This window comes from Periplaneta americana, chromosome 15, assembly GCF_040183065.1.
Source record: "Periplaneta americana isolate PAMFEO1 chromosome 15, P.americana_PAMFEO1_priV1, whole genome shotgun sequence".
In the NCBI taxonomy this organism is placed as follows: Eukaryota; Metazoa; Arthropoda; class Insecta; order Blattodea; family Blattidae; genus Periplaneta; species Periplaneta americana.
The window spans coordinates 127,307,479-127,322,099 of record NC_091131.1 but is presented as its reverse complement, the minus strand read 5'-3'; the positions used below and the strand labels follow the sequence as shown (position 1 = coordinate 127,322,099).

At 34.4% G+C, this 14,621-nt stretch overlaps 1 protein-coding gene across 6 annotated transcripts in view; it reads left to right on the top strand.

Moving 5' to 3' along the window:
- The window catches only part of LOC138715323 (serine-rich adhesin for platelets-like), a 1,148,033-nt gene that overhangs the window by 759,836 nt on the left and 373,576 nt on the right, over positions 1–14,621 (top strand). The window lies entirely within an intron of this gene.

Here is a 14,621-nt window from a genome sequence, read left to right as displayed (position 1 = left end):
TTTATGGGGATGGGCCAAAGAAGAAGTGTATCGGAGCAGACCTCCAACTCTTGATGAGCTTCAAGATAGGAGCCGAGGCTGCTACTCCCGCCGAGTACCCAAGAAAAGTTGTGGAAAATGGACCTGTCCTTTTCAGGGAATGTCTTGAAAATGCTGGAGCACATATTGAGTTGTGACTTTCGCACATGCAATGGCAATGTGTGAGCAGTGTGTGAGCAAAAATGAGGGTTTATATTGTGTAAACCTTTTGAAAAATAGATGTTTAAAAATAGGGAGTCACTTCTCACCTATCTGTATTTTTCTAGACAAAAATGGACAGTATTATCAAATATTGCCTCAACATTTTACAAGCATTGGAATATGTATTTAAAAATAGGTTTAAGGACTTTACTAATAGACGGTAGTATATTATACACACTATTTAAAGGATGTAATTGATATTTTGTTATTTGAAGTATTGTATCAGTGAAGAAGTGTGTTTCAGTGAAGTGTGAAGTGTGTTGTGTAAGTGAAGTGTGTTTGTATCAGTGAAGTGTTATAGCTTATAGTGGCAGTGCAAAGTATTTGAACAGTGAAATGTTTTTGAAGTTTTAGTGAAATCAGGATAGATGGATTCCCCTTTGGTCTCATTGAATGGTTTCTTCCAAGGTTTTCCCCAGACGTGGGACTGAAGCCGGATGGTCTATGGCGAGTCCTCGGCATCACTTCATTTCACCCCTTTGATTTGATTACCTGGTTGGGTTTTTCCGAGGTTTTCCCCACCCAAAAGGCAAATGCCGGGTAGTCTTTAGGCGAATCCTCGGACCTCATCTCATCTCACTACATCTCGCCAAAATGTTGTAAAAATTGCAGAAAATTGTAAAATTCTAGAAAATTACTAAATTGTAAAACTGTGAAAATTGTAAAATATTTTTAAAATTTGTAAAAATTGTAATTTTGTAATGTAAAATTTTGACTTGTTCCACAACTTAAAGCTTCATTGCTCATGTAAGCTCTATGGAATATAATGAATGAATGAATCAGAAAAATGTGTCGTAGTTCCACTGCAGTGTGTGAGTTGACAGCGAAATAAGTGTAATCCTGAAAGGTACTTGTACAGATATGAACATATCATACTCGGGTTTTAGTTCGAACTTAGGGTTAAGATACAAATTAGATTTACTTTAAATGTTATTTTATGTGCTCGTGCTTCATCTAATTTAGGATGCTTATTATTATTATTATTATTATTATTATTATTATTATTATTAATTGTATTTTTTATTAATTTATATTATTACTTGTCATTATTCAGTGTAATTATTTACCACTGCCACCGGATATATACCCATTTTCAGTGTGAAAACATACATGCATACATAAATACATACATACATGCATGCATGCATGCATGCATACATACATACGTACATACATACATACATACATACATACATACATACATACATACATACATACATACATACATACATACATACATACATACACACGTACATACATATTCAGGATGCCGTCCGTACTCTTCGCAGTGTCTAAGACGCAGTTTTCATGATATGTGGAGAACACTGTCGTGAGTTCGAGTCACAGCTAGGATATAAATGTCCATTTTATGTATGTCTTTTGCTCTTTAGGTAGAGTTCCTGTGTCGTGTGTAGACTAACCCTAGGCTGAAGGCCTGTAAGCACCGTGGAATAGTAACAGTATACAGTTTACATTTTAGACACTAATGCGTTTACATAGATTCTTAATAGATACTAGGCGTAAGAGGGGAGAAAGGCTGTAAAAGGAGCCGGATGACATTCGAAGCACGTGAGAAGGTCTACTTAACGTCTGCCAAATTAGAGTTGAATTAATAAATTACTGTTTATGTGGATTTCTCAACTCGTGTCCTCTTAGTAAATACACTGCAATCAATTTTAACCCACTTATGATCAGCTAATATTGGAAGATTGCTTCCACCGTTAAGGTAGTAATTAACACCATCAAGAACGAAGAGTGATCTAGTTGCTGCATATTACGAGCGGAATGAGCCCGCCTCCACGAGGAGTGCCGATTCCTTTCAAGATCGTGCAGGAAATTATTAGTCAGTTTAACGGCGTTTTCACTGCACAAGTTCTTTGGTAACGTTAAGAAAATGTGAACTGGTGAATAGCTCTACTCTGGGAATAAATTTTAAACGTCCCATATCCTAGGCAAGAACTATATAGTAAAATAAAATAATATAAAATAAGTTATGTTAAATAATAATATAATAGGCTGTTTCAAAAGTAATGTCAGTTTTTTTACTTTTTTCTATATCGTAAGATTTTAATTATTTTCTTTAGTTGAGGGATGCAATTTACAGGACTCTATAGTTATTACTGCGTATTGTGAATAGGCTATATGACAGTTGTCAATTGTTAATACGAACATAAAATTATGTGATAAAGTCAAATACCTTACTATAATAATACCGGACAGCTGTATACTAGCAGCATTGTCGTGAGTGCGAAATATCGCGGACTTGACATCTAACGGAGCGGCGTGGAATTACGTCCACAAATACAAATATTAACATAGCGGGAATCGGACTATTGTTTAAAACATGAGGTACTGTGGAATAATATATGAAACACTTAAGAAATGTTGAATAGTATTTAATGTAACATTATTATGTTATATCGAAGCAGAATATTATGAGAAATATTGTATACTTCATATTACTTTCCGTAATTAATTGTTGCACATTTTTTCTTTGGTTTAGTGAGACAAAATCAATTCTGACATTAAGAATGAATTTACAATAATGCTTTATATACGCATTGCTGACAACTGCAAAGATAAAATTGATAGTAATCTGATGCTAGTAATAATTAGTAAAGGCATGTGGACAACAATAAAAGTTAATTTGATAAAACTTTAAAATTTCAAATATATTTTAACTTCTAATCATTCATTAGGCCTAAATAAAAAAATCTAATTTTTATTTTTCTATCAACACAAAGACGAAGGAGTTAAGCCTACCAAGGAATGTTGTTGACTCACGTTTTATGATCCCTCGGAAATCGAAAGTACGATTTGGAGCAGTTTGTATTGCTGTAATTGTAGCAATTATAAACAGCACATATACATACACCCTGACATTTTAACACAGCACTAATTAATAAAACTATTAACTAGCCCAGCAACAATATACATTGCAGTTGATTACAGCTTGTTCCGCGAGTATCTCCGCACCGGCTGCCTAGGTAGCAGCACCAGCGTAGTTCGCGCGCAGAACTGCTAGCTGTCCGGTATTATTATAGTAAGGTATTTGATAAAGTCTGAGATTAGAGTCCTTCTAAAGCACTACTGGAAACAAGATTATAAAGCTCCTGCCAAGGCACGAAAAAATTTTAAGTCGAAGGGTGTAAGCAGCGTATAGGGAATTATAGGGGAGAGTCGGGTATTATCGGACATCGGGTAATATCGGACAGTGAGTTTCTTTCATCTACCACACGATGATAGTACCTGATTGACATGTATAATAAGTTTTAATTAAACCATCTATGCTTATCTTATGTTACAATTGTGAATTTTTACATTTATTAATTCACAATTGTAACGTAAGATAAGCATAGATGGTTTAATTAAAACTTATTATACATTATATTATTGTGAGTTTATCGGAAAACCAAAACAAAAATGAAACTGATTGACATGGTTACGTTTTTGTGATGTCGCATAGAGAAACGTAACCATGTCATTCAGGTATACTACCATATGGTGGTAGATGAAAGAAACGCACTGTCCGATACTACCCGACTCTCCCCTAAGCATGAACAAAGTGCGTCGGTACCTTTAGCCTGATTCACACGGGGATAGTTTACAGGAGTCAAGTGCTTGAAGCCTTTAAACTTGACGCCATATTTGTGATCACACGTAGCCACTAAACTTGAAACCATGTTCCACACGTAAAAAAAGCGCGCTGAATGTTGTAAACTTAAAGGTACATTGTTTTAAGTTATTTTTTACATTTTTCGAACCATTTCTACATTAATTTTTCGAACACTCTTTTCCTAAGTTTCGTAACAAATTCCTGAAATAATTGCCTTTTATTTAATTTTAATTTTTATTGTTATTAAATATGTCTCGTACCTTATATTCCACGGACGTTCGCGCATCTCGTGCACTTCTAAAATTGGTTCTACATATTTATTTTTATTTATTTATTATGTCTCACAGGATAATAGGTAAACGGGCTAGATGCCCATCAAAATACCTACTTCACATAAATTTAATTTATAATTATTGATAATAATTCACATGTACAATAGGTACTGGCTAATATATGCAATTCGTTAGCAATAGAAATAAAATAAATGAAAACATGAAAGAGATGTTCCTTAGCTACTATGATTAAAACATCAGACATTTAATAAATCGATACCGATAATAAATTGCAGGCCCAAAACAAGAGAAAAGTTTTTCTATTTGTCTCGATCTAGAGATATTAAATATCAGATTTCTTATATGTATATATATATATATATATATATATATATATATATATATATATATATTTGGAGGGATATAAAATGGAATTAGTTTGAGTATTTCAATGAAGCAGTATTAGTTTTGTTCGTATTTTTCTGAGAAATATCATCGAGTAAGTCGTTCTTGTGTCATTGAGCGTATGGAAACCAAAAATCTAGTTGGGAACTGGAATGGACAAGGTATTATCTTATAATATAGGAACCTAATGAATGTATTCTGTATCAACTCGATACAATTAACGTTGTTTTTGCAACGAGGATTCCAAATAATTAGAGTAGCAAATTCCACTTGCTTCTAACCAGGTGTAGGCCTAACCTAAAAACAGGTGGTTGCTTAAATAATTTTCCAATTACAAATGTCGGTGATTTGTAAGCAGAATTAGTAATTGTTAAAATGTGGGGTGTGAAAGTTAAATTAATCTCAAATTCAATACCTAAATTAATTAGCTATTAATTTAAACAAACCGTACACGCACACTATCCACAATATTTGCTTACAAGTTGCTACAAGTTAGTATTCACACGAGAAAAGTGGTGGAGTCAAGTTGATCACGTGATGGTCAAGTGGACACACAAGTTGACGAGTCGTCAACTCAAATTCTGCTTGACCGCCAAGTCACAACTAGACTGTACCGACCATATCAGACGGGTAAAGTCGAAGGAAAGTCGAGTTGCTTCAAGCACTTGACTCCTGTAAACTATCCCCATGTGAATTGGCCTTTTGATGTAGGATAGAGATGGCCGATATTTCACAATCCGATATTTTGTCACAGGTATTTTTTTGTCACAGATAAACCTGTGACTGATGACGCGAAATATCTGTGACAAAATATTGCTATCGAAATCTGCTCCGTATTCAGTACTCTATCACAGTAGCAACGTCTGTGACCGATATTTTTTCCTCTACGTCGTGGGTTTGCGCATGTGCGTGATAGAATAACAGCAATCGGGCGGTGGTATTTGATTATTTTTTCGTGATATTTTGTTCAATATATATTTTTTTCAAAGTGATGATGTGTTGCAAAGTTATTAGTGGCATTATAATAATATAATCATGAATCTGACATTTTGTTTTCATATTACTGTGAATTTATATTAATGTACAAGTATTTTCCACTCAATTAAAACCGAACGAGACAAAACTGGCTAATATGATGGGCAACTTATTTGGCTAAACTAATCTTGAGGTAGTTTCCTTCGTATTCCCCTTGTACAACTTGCATATACGAATCTGTGACAGGTCAGGTTTGGTTGGTTTAAGCTTTTATTATGCCTAGACATATACGATCAACGACTAAACTAGCGTTGAGGTAGTTCCCTTGGTACTCCGCATATACACCTTGCATATACGAATCTGTGACATGTTAGGTTTGGTTAGTTTAGGCTTTTTTATGCCTTGGATATACGATCAACTGCATCTCCACAAAAACTCAAATTCAACGATTTTCACTTCCGAAATCACCGAAACTACCTCAGCGCTAGTTTAACCCGAGCAATTGTCTCTCCACAAAAAAAAAAAATCCTTATAAATGCAACGATTTTCACATCCGAAATCGCCGAAACTACTTCAGCGCTACTTTTACCATCTTATTATAAATGATATAGTTATTACACAATTTAAATAATAATACCATTGGTTACCAATACTTTATCTTGTGTAAAATACTGTCTGAACAACTGTTTTGTAATTATTTTCCATTGTTTTTCCGAATACTTACGTTTCGTTAACTTTTATTCTGACTCAATATTATGTTAATGCACGACTTAAAATAGCGTAATTTACCCATTATATTATATACAATGAAAAGGATCAATTTTTAAAACGATTAGGATAATCACATAACCTCAATTTCTCCATATCCAACGACATTAAAAAATTATCAACTGATTCCATATCTACAATCAACTACGATATAACCTCTTCGTATATGAGGTTAACTTTTTACATGTTACTGTTGAGTTAGATTAGTATTTATTTGTTAATGGTACATGTACATAAATTATTTGTTGGATTTTCCCATATAAACCACTGATGTGTGGCGTGTACAGAGAAATCGTATTCACATTGCACTGCTCTTCAATATTTCCTGTTAATTTTTATCGGTGTGACAAAATATCGGTGCAATTCATGCATATCGTTCTTACTTATCGATATAAAATTTCGGTGTGACAAAATCACCGATAAAAGTCACAGATATTTAATTGTCACAGTCACAGTTGTCACAGATACTTGAAAATATCGTTTAAGCTCAACTCTAATGTAGGAGTCCTTTATTTATGTGACATTCAAACCATCTCTATATCTGCATGATCGGGAGATTCTGCGTTTTTTCCCTAGAGTTGGCGCTGATATCGCACCAACAGTCGACAGCAGAAATACTTTTCAGAAGACTTGCCAGCGAATCAGGATTGCTGTTTCACGGCATAGACTTAGTAAATAACCGCTAGACCGCTCACTGGCGCTAGTGGTATGCTCCCAAATTGAACAGCCGACGAGCGGCCATTAGTTTGGTAGAGCTGAATAAGTATGGTTCTTTCGTGTGCTGGTTTTAATTGCAGCAGTGCACACGGATGTAACAATAAAGAAGGAAGGAGTGTTATATTTCACTGGTTAGTTAATCCATCATTTCTACGACGATTTTTTCTCCATAATATGTTACAGAAGACAAACTATTGTACTTGCCATGTGACTCTTTATGCTTCAAGTGATTCCCTTAACCGAAAATGGATAGGTGCAATCCGCAGAGAGAATTTCTACCCTTCAATGAATCATTCAGTGTGTTCAATTCATTTCGAAGACAGGTGTTACCTTTCAAACTACGTTATTATACATTGTTATTGTCCTTCAGCCACTTCCTATCATTCATTTTCTTCAAACATGAATAATTATTCACCGAATTTAAAGATACAGAAACTGCATAAATTGTAAAAAGTTAATTTCTTTAATATAATTGATTGAAAGTAATTCTTGTCTTAATTAATGAAACATTTTCTTATACTACTACTACTACTACTATTACTATTACTAATAATAATAATAATAATAATAATAATAATAATAATAATAATAATAATAATGCTTTTTGACTTCATACAGCAGTTTAACCTACAGATTGAATAAAAAAGGTGACATATTAATTCTTTTATGAATATCGACATTGAGAGTTCCTTTGAAAATGATGCAAGTTTGACAGCCAGGTTGCCAGGTATCCCAATTTAGGCGGAATTCTCCCAATTTCCTGGTTGAATCCCGATTATTGCGAGTCGGAATTGACAAAAATCCCGATTTTACAGATATTAACCTAGAACATATTTAAACAAATTATGTCTGTATTTCCTATTATCCGATATTTTCATTCATATATGACTCAAATGGTAACATAGTAAAATAGAGGTAACCCGCGAATATTTAGTTTGTCTATGAGGTAGTCCAGCTGATTGCTGTAAGACAACTAAATACTTTTCCTAGATCTACCGCATTGTTGATTAATCCGTTTCGGTGTCTAAACGCTGCTCTCGCAATTAGTAAACATTGTGTATTTTAAGTGCGTTGAGTGGCAAAAAAGATAGCGTTTTGATATCGTATTTTACACTAATAACAGACAGATACAATTTCTGCGTTTTATTGATCAGTGAACTATTTTTAAACATGGATTCGTCGTCAGATAGTAAAACTGTTACAGTACCGGTTCCGAAAAAGTAAAGTTGCAAAGTTAATTTAGTAGCAAATGGTTAAAACATATTCGTGGTTAATAAAAGAAAAAATTATTACAGTGTTCACTGTACTTTGTATCTTTCGTATTTTAGTGTTTCTCAAGGAGGCGAATAGGCCTATTACATTAAAAAGCACGCAAACACTTCTTTGCACAAAATGCTACAAATTTTATGATAAAGTGTTGACAAGTCTAATGTCTTAAGTTAGCTTCTGATATCCCGATTTCCCTCGGAGAAAACTTAGCAACTCTGCTGACAGCAGAAACACGGTATTAAAAGTATCTCCCAAAGAAAGTATTGTTCCTTTAAACAAAAACATTTAGTTTTCGGATACGCAATACAACACGTATTCAAATAGAGGTTTCGAAATCCCGCGCGTTTTCTACCAAAGAAATGGCGGCTTTCTGCTGCTTCAATTTGGGAACATATTTCTCACTTCTCCGCTACGGCGTTGTAGGGGCTCGTTTCACAGTTCGCAGATGCTCGAAAACACTTATCTCTAGCGTTTGAAAGTGGAATTATACGTTAATACCCATAGAAATATACGTACATCTAGGTAAATCATATTTTGTTTTAAAAATATATGACAGTTTTTACTATATAAATTACCGACAGAAACCTATAATTACATTCTTCACATAATATTTAAATAAATCACAGTTGTTCGATAACAATAGATGTGTGACTATATGGATGATAAAGTATTATAACATGAACATATAATTAACATAAAATAAATTGTATAAGTCCATAAAAATAAACGATTTCTTTTTCGTATTACAAATTTTTATAACTTATCCAACCTGTTAATAAATAAAATATATGATTTCATTTTCATACTGCACATACAGTAATTCGATGTAGCTTCCAATATTCAATCTGAGAATAAGTAAGATTATTTCATTTTCATAGAGTACCCCATCTGTCCATACTATACATAATTACAACTTATGCTATCCACTCTGTTAATAAATGAAATAAATAATATACAAACTGTTAAATAAATGTTTTAATTTTCATAATATTAGACTATACATAATTGTAACATACTATCCAACCTGTTAAATAAAATAAATTATTTCCTTTTCATACTACACATTGTCGTCGTGCATGACAGACACTATGTTCGGTTCATTTTGTCTAGTATGGCGAAATTCAATATTTGACCATGTTCGCTTTGCAGGAGGAGGCCTATTATGTTTGTTCGCTAATATTATGAAAATATTTGCTGTCCTCTTCCATCCTTTCATGCTTTAACTAGCGTCGTGCAATACAGGCGCTATGTTCTGTTCAAGTTTGTCGAGTATGGAGAAGTTCGATATTCGCCGATGTTCGCTCTGCCTGTCGTGTTTGTTCCACCTTGTTATAAAAAAACCGCTGTGCTCCACTCCCACCCCTTCATATTTTAACCGCTTAAGGATTTTAGCACAGTTCTTGCGATTAGTTTGTCATATGCAATAAGATTAAGTCTGTAATGTCTTGGTTTCCTCTCTCATATTTGAACATTGCACAATACCAGTCGGTACTATGAGATGTGTTTTTTTTAAATATTTTTTGCTTGATTTATTTGTATGTATATTTTGTGAATGTTTATTAATATTCATAATAAGAAAAATTACCTATAGTCTATTCATTACTGTGCGCAACTTTGCAAGATATGTGCCTGACATCCTTTTGCAGCTAAAACATAAAGGCGCAGGGAGAGGAGAAACTAAGGAGAAAGGCACCGAGCATTATGTAAGGAAGAGGAAAGGAATAAACGCAAAGGGAGCTTCGGTTTTTTAGAGACTCGGAAAATTTGAACCGAACATAAGGCCTCTGACCTTCTTTTCAACAGAGTCAGTTTACTTTACATGCCTCATTTCCACGTAGCCTACTATTGGGTATATATGGAGTAAAGCGAAGTTCGTAGTATCTTGATATCCCCTCTCATGTTCGAACATTGCACGACACTAGTATAGACATCTGGAAATGTTTACACGCAACAAGGCGTGTCTAGCTTCCTAGTATTTTAGTAATAACCAATGGAGGATATTAACTCGCAACCGAGATTTTTTATCTGTTTTTCTATTGTAAAATGGACTCCTACTATCACCTATGTCAGTCCTAAAAGCTTATAGGGGATAGTTGGGTAGTATCGGACATCGGGTAATATCGGACAGTTAGTTTCTTTCCTCTACCACCAGATGGTAGTACCTGAATGACATGGTTACGTTTCTGTGATGTCGCATACAGTAAGGTAACCATGTCATTCAGGTACTACCATCTGGTGGTAGATGAAAGAAACGCACTGTCCGATATTACCCGATGTCCGATACTACCCAACCCTCCCCTAATGTGAACACTGTAACAACTTGTAGCCTACGTGAAGTATTTTTGAAAAAACAACCATAGTCCAAAAACATAAATTTTCAGGAGAAACAAAAAACTATCTGGTATATGTTTTCTTGTCACTTCAAGAATGAAATTCATCATGCCATTTCTTAAGGTGTTGGTAGAAATTTGGGAGAACTGAAGTACATTTATAACTTAATTTTCCTCGTAGAAACACATGTGTAAACTTAGGTAACTGTGGACAATGGTTGTTTTAAGAAAAAAAAAAAGACCATGGTTGTTTTAAGAAAAAAAAACTCTGTTGTGACTGAAGTGTGCCTCTCCTTTAATCTTCTTTTTCTTTATTATATTCTGTTTCTTCTCCTTTCTATGGTTACGTTTCTTCCATGGGGTTACTTCTGCACCTTACTTACTTACAAATGGCTTTTAAGAAACCCGCAGGTTCATTGCCATCCTCACATAAGTCCGCCATCGGTCCCTATCCTGTGCAAGATTAATCCACTTTCTATCATGATATCCCACCTCTCTTAAATCCATTTTAATATTATCCTCCCATCTACGTCTCGGCCTCCCCAAAGGTCTTTTTCCCTTCGGCCTCCAAACTAACACACTATGTGCATTTCGCCCATACGACTTCTGCACCTAGAGATATTAATACAACAATTCACATGCTTAAAGTACTTTTCTCTGAGGTGAGTTTTGCCGCGTACGTAAGAAAGAGGACTGCCAATTTATTACAGTTTAAAATTGTATGGATAAGTGTTTCAAGATGATATGAATGGGATATTTGTAATGCTATCATCGTCCTGGAAAATGGCTGTTCTCACAAAAATTTTTTTTTTTTTTTTGACCTATGATTGCTTTATGAAAACTACTGAAAATTTCCACTCCTACAACATAGGACTATGCTGCTTTTTTCACTAACAACTAATTCAGTAGATGACCGCTACAATACGCTCACCACATGCTTAATATCTCAAATTTTCATTTTTCGGACTATGGTTCTTTTTTAATGGGAGTTATCAATATCCAAAAATTAAAAAAAAATTGACTCTTTTTATTATTTTATACTGTATGCAATAATGGTTCATTCTGCTTAATTTGGTGTTTGGTTTATTAAAATATTCGAATATTTACTATTTTTAATATATTAGTGTATTTATGTTTCAGAGAAAAAAAAATATCACTTTCACAAAAAAAATATTATCTCAGGAAGTAATTGTCTTAGAAGACAGTGCTTTGGCTTGTTTTGTAGTAAACTTAATACTTCATAAAGGCTGTGTTTTAAAATCTTACTTATTCTGATTTACTAAAAAAAAATGTTTGAGAGGAAGAACTCAGAACATTAATGAATCATTCAATGGCGTTGTTTGGTACCTTGTCCCAAAAAAAAATGTATTTGTTGGTATATCAGCGTTGGAACTTGGTGTACTAGATGCTGTACTCACATTTAATGATGGATAAACTGCAAGAATCAGGTGTTTAAGGATCTAGGTATTCAAATAGTATATAATACTTCGAAAAACATGGCGAACTTGGACACATTGCGAATTGAGTTAACAAATACAACTAAAGAGGCAAGATCCAAGAGAAGGAGGGCAGTATTAGGTGAGCAGGATAGAGAAGAAGATAAGGACTACCAACGAGGTTTAAAATATTTTTTTCTGTAATAGGCGAGGTTTTTATAGAATAAATATGGGAAATGCGTGTTATTATTCGGTTGAGAAGCTTTTGTCATCTAGTCTGCTGTCAAAAAATTTGAAAGTTAGAATTTATAGAACAGTTATATTACCGGTTGTTCTGTATGGTTGTGAAACTTGGACTCTTACTTTGAGAGAGGAACAGAGATTAAGGGTGTTTGAGAATAAGGTGCTTAGCAAAATATTTGGGACTAAGAGGGATGAAGTTACAGGAGAATGGAGAAAGTTACACAGCGCAGAACTTCACGCATTTTATTCTTCACCTGACATAATTAGGAATATTAAATACAGACGTTTGAGATGGGCAGGGCATGTAGCACGTATGGGCGAGTCCAGAAATGCATATAGAGTGTTAGTTGGGAGGCCGGAGGGAAAAAGACCTGTGGGGAGGCTGAGACGTAGATGGGAGAATAATATTAAAATGGATTTGAGGGAGATGGGATATGATGATAGAGAGTGGATTAATCTTGCACAGGATAGGGACCGATGGCGGTCTTATGTGAGGGTGGCAATGAACTTTCGGGTTCCTTAAAAGCCTTTTGTAAGTAAGTAGGGCTAGTTTTTATGGAAATTTTTAATATAAGCGTGCTTTACTTAAAACTATATTTTTCAACATAAATAACCCGTTTTCTCAGAAACTACTAGGTAAATCTGCATGAATTTTTTACCATACATTTCGGATAACACTTTGATTATATGCAATTCCTTGAGTTTACTGTAATAGTTTATTTAAAAAATATAAAACATGTATTTTTTTTCAATTTTAGAAATTTATTAAAAAAAAACAATTTTTTTTCTATTAGATATTTTATCATCAAAAGGAATCAGTGCACTCAGAAGGAATACATAAACATCCTGTAAAAATATCACATTTCTATACCTAGTATGTTCTCAGATAACGGGTCATTAATATTGCTGTTTTAACAGTAGTGACGACTCCTCTTAAAGAAAAAAAAAACTTCATATATATCTTATATCGGAAAGTAGGCCTACTTATTATGCTTACTTTCGGTTTGCACCATCTCAAAGGAAATTTCTCAAAGTTTTTAATCCATACCCCGCTATAGTGCATACATTGGTGAACTTGACCGAGTAGAATAAACAAGTTTGAGACATGTAAAGGTTGCGTGATGGTTATTGCTAGCCGACTTAAAGTCACACTGCTGTTCAGAGTCCTTTTATAAGGCAATATGGATGTGAATTTCGAACACGAGAACTGTAGGACGTCAGTTTTCTTTATTCTGGATACCTTTGTACACTATTAAGTCTGACAGAAAAGTACAGAGCGCCAGACAAGTTTGAGTAAAAGTTTGTCGAAACACTGAGAGAATCAATTATAACAATTTTTTAAAATAGGAAATAGATGTGCTATAAAATATTAAAAAATTTAAATGTGTAAAAACATGGAGCCAAAATTACGAACAGTTTTTGGGTGCTTTATTTTAACGTGTTTACCCAACTTCAGAGTGTAATAAATCGTCAGTCCTTCGTACTTGTCGAATATGAAAAACAGTTCTCCTGCTGGCTTTCTGACATTATTTTACCGTAACTGTTACTTATCTAATGGAATGTTACATTTTCACAAAGATAAGACATACTCATTTTGTGTACGGTGTAGCTCAGAGAAAAATATATATGAAATACGCTTTCCCAATGAAGAACATCCGACCCGAAAATTTTTTAAAAGATTCACTACTGACTAGAAGAAATATATTACTTGCATCCTAAACATGACGTAGGACGTTCAAAATAGAGTCGAACCATCACCGTTGGAAAAATTTTTGACGAGCATTTAGAGAAACAGCCAATCATTATTTAGCACACGCGGCGACGTCAACCACACACATGAAATACGCTTTCGCAATGAAGAACATCCGACCCGAAAATTTTCTAAAAGATTCACTAGTGACTAGAAGAAATATATTACTTGCATCCTAAACATGACGTAGGACGTTCAAAATAGAGTCGAACCATCACCGTTGGAAAAATTTTTGACGAGCATTTAGAGACACAGCCAATCATTATTTAGCACACGCGGCGGCATCAACCACGAAGTGAGGATTTAAAAGTCAACATTTTGGTGGATCTAACATAATCAAAAACTGAACCATAGCCACTTTAGCCAAAAGTAGTATAGGGAATAGATTCCGCGAACTTCGTACACCGGGTCCAATTTTGTTGACGGATACTGACACACTATGTAAGGTAGCTCATTTCCTGAGCTATAGCGGTTACAGGATAAGAAGGCATATGGCCTAAACCAATTGAGTGCTAGCAGCAGTACGACGTTGTCACACGGTGCACGGTGCACGAGACGTGGAAGACAGAGACAACAGATAAGGACAGAAAATATCAGTTG